The following is a 12,970-nucleotide window of genomic DNA, read 5'->3' on the forward strand; positions in this document are numbered from 1 at the left end:
GACACCTACCATATTAAGTAGAAGAAAATGTAAAAGTTCTGCAGGGCGAAATAAAAAATCCTTAAAATCTTGGCAGGTATTACATATATAAATAAATTAGCGGTATCCAACAGATGATGTTCTGGGTCACCCTGGTCCACATTTTGGTCGATATCTGGAAAACGCCTTCACATATACAACTACCACCACTCCCTTTTAAAACTCTCATTAATACCTTTAATTTGATACCCATATCGTACAAACTCATTCTAGAGTCACCCCTGGTCCACCTTTATGGCGATATTTCGAAAAGGCGAACACCTATAGAACGAAGGCCCACTCCCTTTTAAAAATACTCATTAACACCTTTCATTTGATACCCATATCGTACAAACCCATCCTAGAGTCACACCTGGTCCATCTTTATGGCGATATCTCGAAAAGGCGTCCACCTATAGAACTAAGGCCCACTCCCTCTTTAAAATACTCATTAACACCTTTCATTTGATATCCATATCGTACAAACGCATTCTAGAGTCACACCTGGTCCACCTTTATGGCGATATCTCGAAAAGGGGTCCACCTATAGAACTAAGCCCCACGCCCTTTTAAAATAATCATTAACACCTTTCATTTGATACCCATATCGTACACACAAAGTCTGGAGTCACCCCTGGTCCACATTTATTGCGATACCTCGAAAATGCGTCCACCTATAGAACTAAGGCCCACTCCCTCTTAAAATACTCATTAACTCCTTTCGTTTGATACCCATATTGCACAAACGAATTCTAGAGTCACCCCTGGCCCACCTTTATGGCGATATCTCGAAACGGCGTCCACCTATAGAACTAAGGCCCACTCCCTTTTAAAATGCTCATTAACACCTTTCATTTGATACCCATATCGTACAAACGCATTCTAGAGTCACCCCTGGTCCATCTTTACGCCGATATCTCGAAAAGGCGTCCACCTATAGAACTAAGGCCCACTCCCTCTTAAAATACTCATTAACACCTTTCATTTGATACCCATATCGTAAAAACGCATTCTAGAGTCAACCCTGATCCACCTTTATGGCTATATCCCTAAATGGCGTCCACCTATAGAACTATGGCCCACTCCCTCATAAAATACTCTTTAATGCCTTTCATTTGATACACATGTCATACAAACACATTCCAGGGTTTCCCTCGGTTCATTTTCCTACATGGTTATTTTCCCTTATGTTGTCACCATAGCTCTCAACTGAGTATGTAATGTTCGGTTACACCCGAACTTAACCTTCCTTACTTCTTTTAATTATTTTTTTATTTTTTCTTAATAATATCTTTCCGTAAAATTCAAGAGAACTTGACACATAGTCAATGCATAAAGAACACAAAAGAACTTAAAATCACAATAAAAACAAAACTGGTAATAATGCAACTAAGAAATCTATTAAGTTTAGTAAGAATGGAATATTATATACCCAGTTGTTCGTTTCTAGGGATATCAATATTGTTTGCAATCGAATGAGGTAAACTTACAGATGGGTCGAAATATTTACACTTCATATATTTATTTATTTCATTATGTTTTTCTTTTTAACATCTTAAACTGGCTTCAATTGTATGTATGTAACTCGTTTTCATACCAAATAAAAAAATGTTACATGTGCTCACCGGCACCCGTCTTTTTTGATGATACAAATATGTTTGCGTGTAATTGTTGTTTTTTTTAATAAACCAGCTTGCTTATTAACTTTAAAAATGTGATTAGTTGACCCTCACGATACCACCGGATTAGGGGGATTAGAATATACACGCGGTAGGTATGCCTGTCGTAAGAGGCACTAAAACACCAAATTGATACAAGGGGCTGTGTAGCGCAACTCTCTCAAGGGGTTGTCAGCGCTACATATAGCTTCTCCAACCCAATTGTCAACCTCACCTACCCGTGACGAATCCTGTTTCATTAACAGCCGAGGTACCCCATTTTCCTCATGGAACTAGGGTTGGGAAGGGTGGTATGGTCTAGAAGGTTTTATATAGTCATATAAATCATTCCCGAGATGGTCGGGCTAGTACCTTAAAGGTGCTTTGTTACCGGAACGTACCGGATCAATATCCGGCAAAGGACTATCAACATCAATAACACTCCCCAAAGCCTTCGGGGTGCATCTTTATCGTTAATACAACAACAACAACAACCAAAGGCCATGCGAGTTGAAATCGGAGGACGCTTTGTGTCCTTTGTACTACATACTACAAATAAATATAATACCGCAGGATATCTTGAGCCCTGAGCTTGGAAACATCTCCTGAGGCATGGCCAATATTTTTTTGCGACTCCAGAATATAAGTCTCAAGGTCAAAAATCAAGGGGAAGTACGGCAGCAGAAAAAGTGTCTTTGAGGCTTCTTGGCTTCTACTTGGAGAAAATATTTATGAACTAAGCTGGCCCGGTTTTGGCGCTTATTATACGAGGAGGGAAAACAGTATCAGAAGATTTAGGATGCATGCACCAGTGCAAGGATCCGTCTACTAGGGCCAGCAGAGTTATCAGATATCGAGACGACAAGAGGATGGCTTAATTTTATAATATTAGTCCTGAACTTAAATGCGGTTTGCCATTTGGTCGATATAAAAATTATGAGAGGTCTTTATGCACCAACCAGTTATATCTAATTTAACGTTTTTGAAAATGGGCTTCACGGATTTTAATAAAATTTGTGAAAATAATAGTGTCAAATTTAAGAAGGCTGTGTTTGTTTAGAATAACTTAGAAGGCTGCTACCTATTTGAATTTCTATTATATTAAACGAGATATAGAAATAGGGGTACGAAACGAAAGGTAATTTAATAAAAAAGAAATATTTTTTTACAAATATTTTGAGTAGGGTCGCCACCTAACCTTAAAAAAATATTTGTATAACTGAAGAGCGAACATATAGGATTAAATTTTGCCGAACAACCCTTGTTTACTCAGGTCATCATCATTTAGGTCATTGCATGACAAGTTAGTACTTATAGTTCTGTTCCGTGATAATTTATTGGGATCATCAAGCGAGCTCAAGCTTTTCTCCATCAGTCTCGGCCCAACACTTTGGAGGTCTCGCCTTCCTCTCTTTTTCCAATTGTGTGTATCGATATAAATACTTTCTAAGCTAGAGCGTCTTACATTCTAATAACGTGGAACCATGTACGTGGCTACGTATGGGTATTGCAAGTAAGCAAGGCATTCCCTCTTTATATAAAGACAAAAACGGATGAGTACCAATGACTCGTGAAGTTGGATGGGTAAACATACACATTACACTGGGTCCATTTATTAACCGATTTCGCGCCATATATTTTTCGATAGGACTTGGGATCAGAAAAAAGAGTTCCACTACGCATACCCAAAAAAATTATTTCGAACCTGCGAAATTTCATTTCTTTTACTTTTTTCGACTTTGATTTATAAGGTTTTTTCTGGACCTACTAAAAAATTTTAATTTCATTGTAAAATTTTCATGTATATAAAAAATATTTTTTTTTTTTTAAAAAGCTGTTATCGCCAAAGTTTTTAGCGGACATTTTTGTGTCGGACAGGGTATACATCTGAAAATTTTTTTAGTAGGTCATGAAAAACCCTTAAAAATCAAAGTCGAAAAAAATACAAAAAAATTTAATTTCGCAGGCTCGAAAATTATTTTTTTGAGTATGCGTAGTGGAACTTTTTTTCCTGCGTCCAAATCCTATCAAAAAATCGATGGTGCGATATCGGTTAATATTCGTCCATACAAATCGACCCACCCTAATAAATATGCACGCCGATAGAAAATTGGTAAATTTCCAATAACAAGCCGAAACCTTTTCGTTAACGAATCGATATCAAATTGACAAATAATAGTCAACATTTCGATGAACTTTTGATATTAAATTGGTACATTTTTGATATAAAATAGATTACTTTTTGATAGTAAATCCATAACTGTTATGTATCGATAACTTTTCGATAAATTCACAATAACTATCCCTATATAAATCGATTGTATGCGAATAAAAAATTGGCAACACTCTGATACCGTTTCGATAAATAATCGATAGCACATCGATAACTTTTTGATATCAATTCAACAAATTTTTGATATCAATTCGACAACTGTTTTACATCAAATCGATAACTTTCGAAAATAAATCGATAACAATCAAAATTCGAATAACGAATTGATAGTTCATCTTTACCTCGTCGATAACACACTTACATACAACAAACCGGTAACTCGTCGGTAAGAAGTTGATAACATGCCTTGCCTTATCTTATTTTGCTGTTTGATTCCGCGCCTTTCACATTGGAGCCCAAACTATGCTACAGTGTATGCACTACACTTGCCCTTACATTCTGCATTCCCTCATACCGTGAGCAAAGATGTTTTCACATCGAAAAAACTTGTAAAGCTGTTTGTGTTAGTACAAGTGGGTATAAAGGAGTAACGTTTGAAAAACTCAAACACGTTTCCGCTTATTATTGAGAACATAATCGACGAAGCGTACGCGCGCCTTACAAACACAAACATACATTTCGAAGATACGGTACACACGTTTAACAAGTGAAGGCGATCGTGCAACCTGTCAGCCTAGAAACAACACGGTTAAGAAACGAAGTCAACACAAGCAACGTGCCGTCCAATTAACCACCCCATTGTATTTTTATTGTGTGTGTGTGTGTGTGTGTGCATGAGAAGCAGGTGAATTAAGCCAAAACTAGCAAAGCGTTTGGGGCTGAAAACTATGCGCAAATGTAGTGGCTTAGGTGAAGCTCAGCTAACGTGAATATATATGTAAAATCATGTATGGATGCATCGAGTTAAACTTTATACATAGAAAAAAAAAATACAATATATACATTTTCAATTCAAAGTATTGCTTATAAGTGTATTAGTGCTCGTGATAAGAGTGCGTTTGTGAACATTTCTTAAGCTTTCTTTTGACGCACTGGGGTTTTTTTTTTAGTTTGATATCGGGTTTGATTTCGATTTTGAATTTATTTTAGTGTTTATTGTTTGTTGTTGTATGCTCACTCAAACTTATCACAACATAAACACAAGAAGTATAGGGTACTTAGTGGAGCGCTGTCGCGTCGATTGCTTCAGTAAGTGAATGGTTTTCGTGCGAAGTAGTTGCTTGAATAGGCGAGCGGAAAACTTTTCTTCGCTACAGAAATCTACTTCAGTGTTATTTGGTATAAAAAAAAATTAATAATTATTGTGAAATAGTGGGTGCAGATATATATATGTACATACGTTCATATGTATCTCGGTTTGTGTTTAGATCGTTAACAAATCACCGGAACTGCAACTCAAGCAAGTCACAATAAAATTTTGTAGAAAAAAAGCAAGTCACAGGTGAAGTGGTTGAAAATATGTACACCTTTTAATAAGGGATTTAATGAAAAAAAAGTGGCAAGTAATTAAAAAAAATTTGTAAGCGCCAAAATTTAATTATACAGTCTGGTCCAACGCTGTGTATGATTAAGCTCTGAATGTGAAATACTTCAAATAATTTGCACGCTTCTTAGTTATTTTTAAAATTGCAGAAAAATAGAGCAGTGTAAAGTGGGATGATTTTGCGAAGATATGAAAAACAAAAAAAAAACAGATTGAATAAAATAAGATTGAATTAGTAGAGCGCAATTTTCATGGTAACGACACGCATTGGGGACAAGTTGAACATTATTTTTTTTTCAGCAATATTTTGGTTTTTATAAAAAAATGTAGAAGAGAACTGTTGGCCCAGAATTTTTAATTTTTGTTTGTTTCTACACATTTTTTGTGTGCACCGTTCAAAGAAATTGGGAAATTTTCCGAAAATCGTTTTTTTTTTTTCGTTCCGTTTTAAGCATTTTATAAAAAAAACCAAGTCAAAATAATTGTTTGAATATAAAAAAATCTAAAACAAGTTAAAAAAATATGTATAATAGAAAAAAATATTGAAAAAAAAAACAAAACTAATTGAACTAAAGATTTTAGTGTTGCTTTTGCGGCGCCTTGTATCCAAGCCCTTTGGAGTGGTAGGCGAGAATGATACCGCCACACCACGGTTAAAAAATTTTAATTTGAGCTATAATAAATCAAATATCGTATCTGTGACTATGGAATACCGCTATGACATTTTCTTTAATTATTTTTTCAAGGCAATGCATCAGTTGTTGAAAAGGTTTACATCCGGGGAGTTTTTATAACAAAAAAAAAGAGATAATTTAAAAACAAAAAAACAAGTAAGAAAGTCTAAGTTCGTGTGAAGCCGAACATTACATACCCAGCTATGCACTTGAAACATTGTTGTGCTTTGCTTTGTGTGGTTAATATTGTTTTAAGGCTGTGAAATTATCCATATTTGGTTCTATTCTGAACTCATTATAGTTTTTATTCGACTTATAGCATTAAATGTATTTTGGAAATTTTTTCTTAGCTCAACCATACCACTACTGAAGTATAATATCAGTCAAATATAGTTAAATACCATAGAGTTATTGCAAACTTTGTTAAGGTTAGACCTTTAGGAAAATTTGGCGCGGTCTTTAACCGATTTTGATCATTGACTTATTTTGTTTTGTTGATGTTCCGACAGGGTGGATAAATGATATATACTGGAACGTTTTTCCGTCATCCCTTGTCAAATTTAGGGAGCATTCCCCCCCCCCCCCCCCCCCCCCCCCACAAAAGGTCGAGAAATTTTATTTTTCAAATACTTTACAGAACAAAAATGAAATATCCAAAGAAAAAAATATTCAAATGTTCAATACTTAAAGTATTTGAAAAATAAAATTTTGTATGGAAAATCTTCAAGTCCAAGGTGTGGAAATGAAAATATCTAGGATCAATACTGCGGGCCATTTTTTTCTCAACAGAATATCATAGAGAGTAAAATTTTGCGTATGTGCTTTTCCTTGCGTGCAAAAATGTGGTCCAGAACAATTTTTTTGGACGGTTTTTGCAACAATTTTAAAAATAGAAATTTATTTCACAGAAATAAAAAATCTGCTCTTAATTACAAGCAAATTGGTCTTTGAATTGTCGGTAAAAGTCTAGTTGAAGGGTCGACTGCTAATACGCTACCAAAAATATCGAGAGAGGTATTGACCTCGGCAACAATAATCCGAAGGCGGAAAAAAATTTTATCTCTGCCGGGAAATATTTGCAGTTGAAGTTTGCTATTTTCATGTGGTTGTTGTAATGTTTTTGTACCCAGAAAAAAATTCTAAACTTAAGTGTTTTGCGCGGATATGGTTTTGGTCTCCAAACCGGTGTTGGACCCACCCAGGGTAATTTTTTATAAGCGCGGCTGAAGGCCGCCAACGCAGAAAGGTATTCTACGCAACCACCACCGTTTTCAGAGGGGACCCGGTTCGGTTTTTGTTTAATATCTTTAGAACGAGTTAACAATTTTCTTTTCCTCCTTCGGATTATTAATACTGAGGTCAGTACGCGTCGTTTGATATCTCCCTCGATGTTTTTGGTAGCATATTAGCAATCGACCCCTCAACTAGACTTTTATCGAATTGTCAAAATCGGAGGAGCCTATCGGCTATCATTCAACTTTAAAAGAAAAAGGGCAAAGAAAATTCAAATGGCGATAATTAAGGATACAGTATTTTTTGGAAAAATCGAAGACAAGCATTTGTTTGTATTGTCGATAGCTATCAAATAATATCTTTGTTGCTCAAAAATCACTTTCAGAAATTTTCCCTCTGTGTCTTTAAACATAACATTTATTTACATTGTTATTATTAAGTACATTGTTTTATTAAAATTATATATGTATGAAAAGTACACACCCAGTGATGATAAAAGTACCAAATAAAAAATACAAAAAGTATTCACTGCCGCAGAGAGCCGAGCCGGGCCCCTGGGACAGTTCGCGTTTACGGGCCCCCCTAAAAAATAAACTCAATCCAGTAAAAAATAACATAACCTACATAAATTTTTCAATTTACATTGTCAGTTTTATTTCATATACAATAAGAATTGCTAGAGCACTTACATAAATGAAATGTTAGATTTCGTTGTTTGATTTGCTTACATTAACTTTTTCTAAATATGTACATTTTAAGAGCTTGAATCAGCCAATGAAAATCTTCCGTGCTTTTTGGTCTGCGAATATGGAAATTACCGATTCAAACCTAATGCTGCGAGCAAGGCTGGACTCCAACGCTAATGTTCCAATGCTTGTCAAGCGATTTTGGCTCATAGTAGAACGTAAAAAATTGTTCACGCGAGACAATAGACTAAAAGAACGCTCCCCTTCAGCCACATTGACTGGAAGTGTATGATTTAAAGGAAATGGCGACCACTTATGTCGTTGGAAAGTCGAAATAAAATGTGATTTTAAAGTAGTTGAAGCACTTTTGACAAATAGCGCTTATAAAATTGTGTGAAAAACGTTTTTCTAACTTAAAATCACATTTTATTTCGACTATGACTAAGCCCCATATTATTTGCTCGGATGCTTATGATTTTAGTTAGGTGATTTTCAATTTTAAAACAATTTTTTGTAGCAACAAAATATGTATGTAGTGTAACGAATTTACTACAATTCCCCTGATTTGCAATCTGCTGCCAACATTCGTATCGCTAAACTGTTGAATAATTAACTCCAATATTGAATAATGGAAAAATGGCCTTTATTAAAGTACTTCACAATAAAACTTATACTTTGCAACGAATAGCTTGGATTATAACCAAACTGATTGATAGCTCAAATGAAACTCTACTATTGCCCGACAGATTGCGTGCTTAATCAAAAACTGATTATAACGCCTCTATCGCTGGTGCTTTTATACTCTGTGATTTTCTCGTGGCATCTTCTAGGCGCTTCCAGAATTTACTTAGTTACTGCCATATAATTATAACTACAGATGCACGTGTATAGCTTCTCAGATGCGTGTATTTGTGAGCGCCAATTCCACAATTACAATTGCATACTTTTGGGAGCATCACAGATAAGATATCTGCATGTGTTTGTGCATCTCTTCTCCGCTGCGTGTACGTACATATGTGTAGACATAATGATTAAATTATTGATGTGCGTACAAATCACTGTTTAGCATCGGCTTAGAGATAGCAATACCCCTTAGTGTTGCTAATATTCGTAACAGTATCTATGAAATCCTAGTTAGAGTACTGTCAATACTGCTTTGCCTTGCCGAGTCCCTAAAAACTTTCCGGGCCCCAGGGCAATTGCGGCCCTGAAAGTATTTCAAAACAGAATACATACATACTTTCGAAAATACTTTGAAATCAAAAGCTTACATTTTGGTATTATTAAGCGCAGTACGCAGACCAAAAGCAAACATTCAAGAAAAATTTTGCATTTTTCTTGAGCATGAAAACAGCATTAGGCACACAACTTTGGCATTTCACGATGCATGGCAATTTATACATGAATGCCGCTTTTATAAAAATAAAACAAAATTTATGAAACTTTTTATGAAACTCTTTTTAATGATAAAAGCAACTTTTTAGTCCAAGGTTATAAGACCTACACAAAACACGACTCTTGTTCTTTGTCCTAAAGTTTATTTCATGATTTTCTGTTTTATTATAAACAAAAACGAAAAGAAAATACGTTTTTTCGATATAAAGTTTGCTTTCGTAATAGTTATAGTAACAATATTCATGGCGCTAGAGTGATAACTAAACAACGATCAGCTATTTTGTGCAAATCTAGAATAAACTAGAATGCTGCCGCGAAAGTGTAAATATGAAGTTGATGCTTTTTGTTATATATGTGGACAATTTATTAAAGTTCGAGGTATAAATATGAATTAAATACATCGCTCATACTCTGTGAAGCCTACGAAGCATATTTTGGATGTCCTTTTTGGAATCAATACAATACATGGGCACCACATGTTGCTTGTAATTATTGTAAAAGATGCTTGGAAGGTAAGCAAATTTTATTTAAATAGTTAATTAAATAAAGTAGACATATTGATTTCTCTTTATATATTTTAGGTTGGTATCGAGGTGAGAAAAGATATATGAAATTTGCAACACCAAAAATCTGGCGTGAACCAAAAGACCACGTTAAAGACTGATACTTTTGCATTGTGAATCCGAGTAAAAGACGTAGAGGTAAAAATGCAAAACCTATCGAATATCCTGATTTTGAATCTTTCTGCTCCAGTCGCACGCGATCTGACACGACCAGTACCAGAACCACCGAAAAAATTATCGCAGAGAAGTGGATCATCTCTTAGTTCTTATAAAAGCAATGCCGATAAGGAGTTTGTACCGACACCAGAACAACCAAAATAATTTAATCGCTACTGAAGATTTTAATGATTTGATTAGAGATTTAAATTTATCAAAACGTAAAGCAGAACCTTTAGGCTCTTCTTGGAACAACGTTATCAAGGCCAACATGATGGGAGAATAGATTTGGTGTTTATTGAGGGATAGTATCTATGAACATAAACGAAAAAGTAAAAGTGTACACTTTTAAATCATTTTTCACTTTTTTGTAAGTTATTTCGATATTAAAACTTAATAAAAAGATATTAAATAATTTGGGAAAAATTTAAACAACGTGACATCAGGACGGACAAGGCGACAGCTGTTTCGATTATACCTTGTAAATCTGTTCAAAGCCTTTTCTCCTGGGAGGGGATTTGAACCCGCACTACTACGATAGTTGAAATTGTTACAAACGCATTCAGATACGCCATGCTTTAGTTGTTTTAAAGTTTTTCCCAATTTCCTCCTTTTGCATATATTAATCTTCTACACACCACATACTTCGTATGTAATTATGTGTTATATATTATAAAATTAAAAATTGCTTGAAATAAATGTTTTTATACATTTAAAGCAAAACGGGCAATCCCCGATTAACTCATACAAACAGACAACATTTGGTTAATTCGTTGTAGTTCTATAAATAGAACAAAAACAGCAACAATACCAAGTTTCTCTTAAACCGCCTTACCAACATGCATAACTTCAACACATAATTACATACGAAGTATGTGGTGTGTGGAAGATTAATATATGCAAAAGGAGGAAATTGGGAAAAACTTGACAACGACTAAGGCATGACGTAGCTGAATGCGTTTATAACAATTTCATTTTCAAGTAAAAATTAAAACCGCATATTTTGAAAAACTTCGTTCAAGCGGTTTCCTAAACAGGAAAGTAAACTTTTTCATACCATATATTTTTTTTCGTCAAATTACGACTTAAAGAATTGAATTTTAATGCTTTGAAGTCAAAGTCAAATTTTGTGTTGAACCGTGTAATCTTCTACACTTTGCAGTCTAGCGCTTGGGTCAACGGCTTTTCCGTTTGGTCGATCAGGTGCAAATTAAATTAGATTGGAAGAAAGAAAGTTTAAGACAACAGCGACAGTTGGTTATATACATAGATCAATTTCTAGGGCTCAGTAATCCTCAATTACTTATTTTCTGAGGAGCGTAGAAAAATCGTATCATTTAAATGAGCCGTTTCATATTTATAGCGCCGCACATTGATTCTGTCCTTAAAAAACTAAAAGTTCGGATTTAACTTTTATATTCGGACTTATAAAATATAATTTCGGATCTAATAATTAATTTCTAAATAAGAAGTTATTAGTCCGAAATAAATTTGTTCTGAAGTACATAAAGTATTATAAAACGGAATAACAGTTTGAGTGTCTGATTATTTTTAAATCAATTATGTTATAGTTTATGTAATACAATTTACTTGATATTAAAGAAATAAAAAAAATCACATCATCATTTAAAATTGTTTGTCCTATTTTATGAAGCTATTATTTTCGCTACAATATTTTATACTTTTATTATATCCATTTGCATAATTTAGAAGTTTGAATGTTATAACTAAAATTGAGAATAATATGCAAAATTCGACGTTCTCATTTCTAGTACAAATTTAACACGTTTTACATAAATTTTCTTATTTGAAGTTGAGCTTGTGCTATTTAAAAACTTAATTTGAATAAAGTTAGTGCGCTTTATACATGTACGTATGTATATTAGACTGGACCGAAAAAATTACGTTGCTAATGGTGGTCTCTAAATTGTTTGCTTCTTTTGAGATCGTCTTGAAACAAAACATTTTTTTATTATTCTAAAATGGTTTTATTGAATTGCTTTAACTTCAGTCTTGCAAAGCTCTATATTTTCTTCGAGTGTCCTTTTCTAATCTGAAGTCGTTTTCTTATAGTTTTGTCTAATAACTAAATTTTGATTCCTTAAATAACGCTTCTCGTTTTATTTAGCTGGTAAACTATGTGAAAATGACTGCAGATCGCGAGAGAATATTCAAATGAATTATGGAGCTTAGCAAGATCAAAATAAGAGAATGACAGTTTTAAAAATTATATGTCATATAAGCAAGTTAAAATAAAAAGAATTTAAAAATCGTTTGTTTTCTGAAAAATAAAAAGAAAAATAAGTTATATTTCGAGTTCCTCTTAAAAGCTTCAAACTTCACACAATGAACTAATTCAGTCTATGCGAGGTCCTCACGGGCCAGCCAGTTCAACTTTAGCTTCAAATTTAGGCGCCTTCCTTTATTATTTTTTTATTACTTCATACTTTGGCCTTCACAGTCTAATATACAGCAAATACATTTAATCTAATTCCTTGTCAATAAATTAGGGATATCAATAGTTTCTTGTTCTTGCACAGCATGCGAGATATCGCTTTGATATTTTAATTCTTGTCTGACTTGTTTTTGTTAAACAATGGACTGGCTGAGAGTTATTGCGTTATCCGAATTTTATAACGTTGTTACCATGCAAAATAATATAAATTATTATAAATATATTGTTATAATATATATATATATATATATATGTATATATATATAAAATACGGCAGCTTTCTTAACGGAATGTTAAAACCATTTCCTATTGTTTTTTTTTTTCTCATAAATATCAAACAATAGAAATTATTGTATTTTATGCACTTGATTGACTGCATTTCAATATATCCAATTATTTCTTGTTGTTTTTGTTAA

At 33.8% G+C, this 12,970-nt stretch overlaps 1 protein-coding gene across 4 annotated transcripts in view; it reads left to right on the forward strand.

Annotated features, from left to right (window-relative positions):
- Positions 1 to 12,970, forward strand: part of sit (stuck in traffic) — a 118,007-nt gene that overhangs the window by 64,114 nt on the left and 40,923 nt on the right. The window contains exon 1 of one of the 4 annotated variants that reach the window (XM_067762836.1): positions 5,109 to 5,187. The exons of 1 other annotated variant lie outside the window; for it this stretch is intronic. The gene's annotated coding sequence lies outside the window, so the exon portion shown is untranslated. Of the gene's footprint in view, positions 1 to 5,108; positions 5,429 to 12,970 lie in introns of those variants that run through there. 2 more of the 4 variants (XM_067762837.1, XM_067762835.1) reach the window with 2 other exon arrangements.

This window comes from Eurosta solidaginis, chromosome 1 (genome assembly GCF_040869045.1).
Source record: "Eurosta solidaginis isolate ZX-2024a chromosome 1, ASM4086904v1, whole genome shotgun sequence".
NCBI lineage: Eukaryota > Metazoa > Arthropoda > Insecta > Diptera > Tephritidae > Eurosta > Eurosta solidaginis.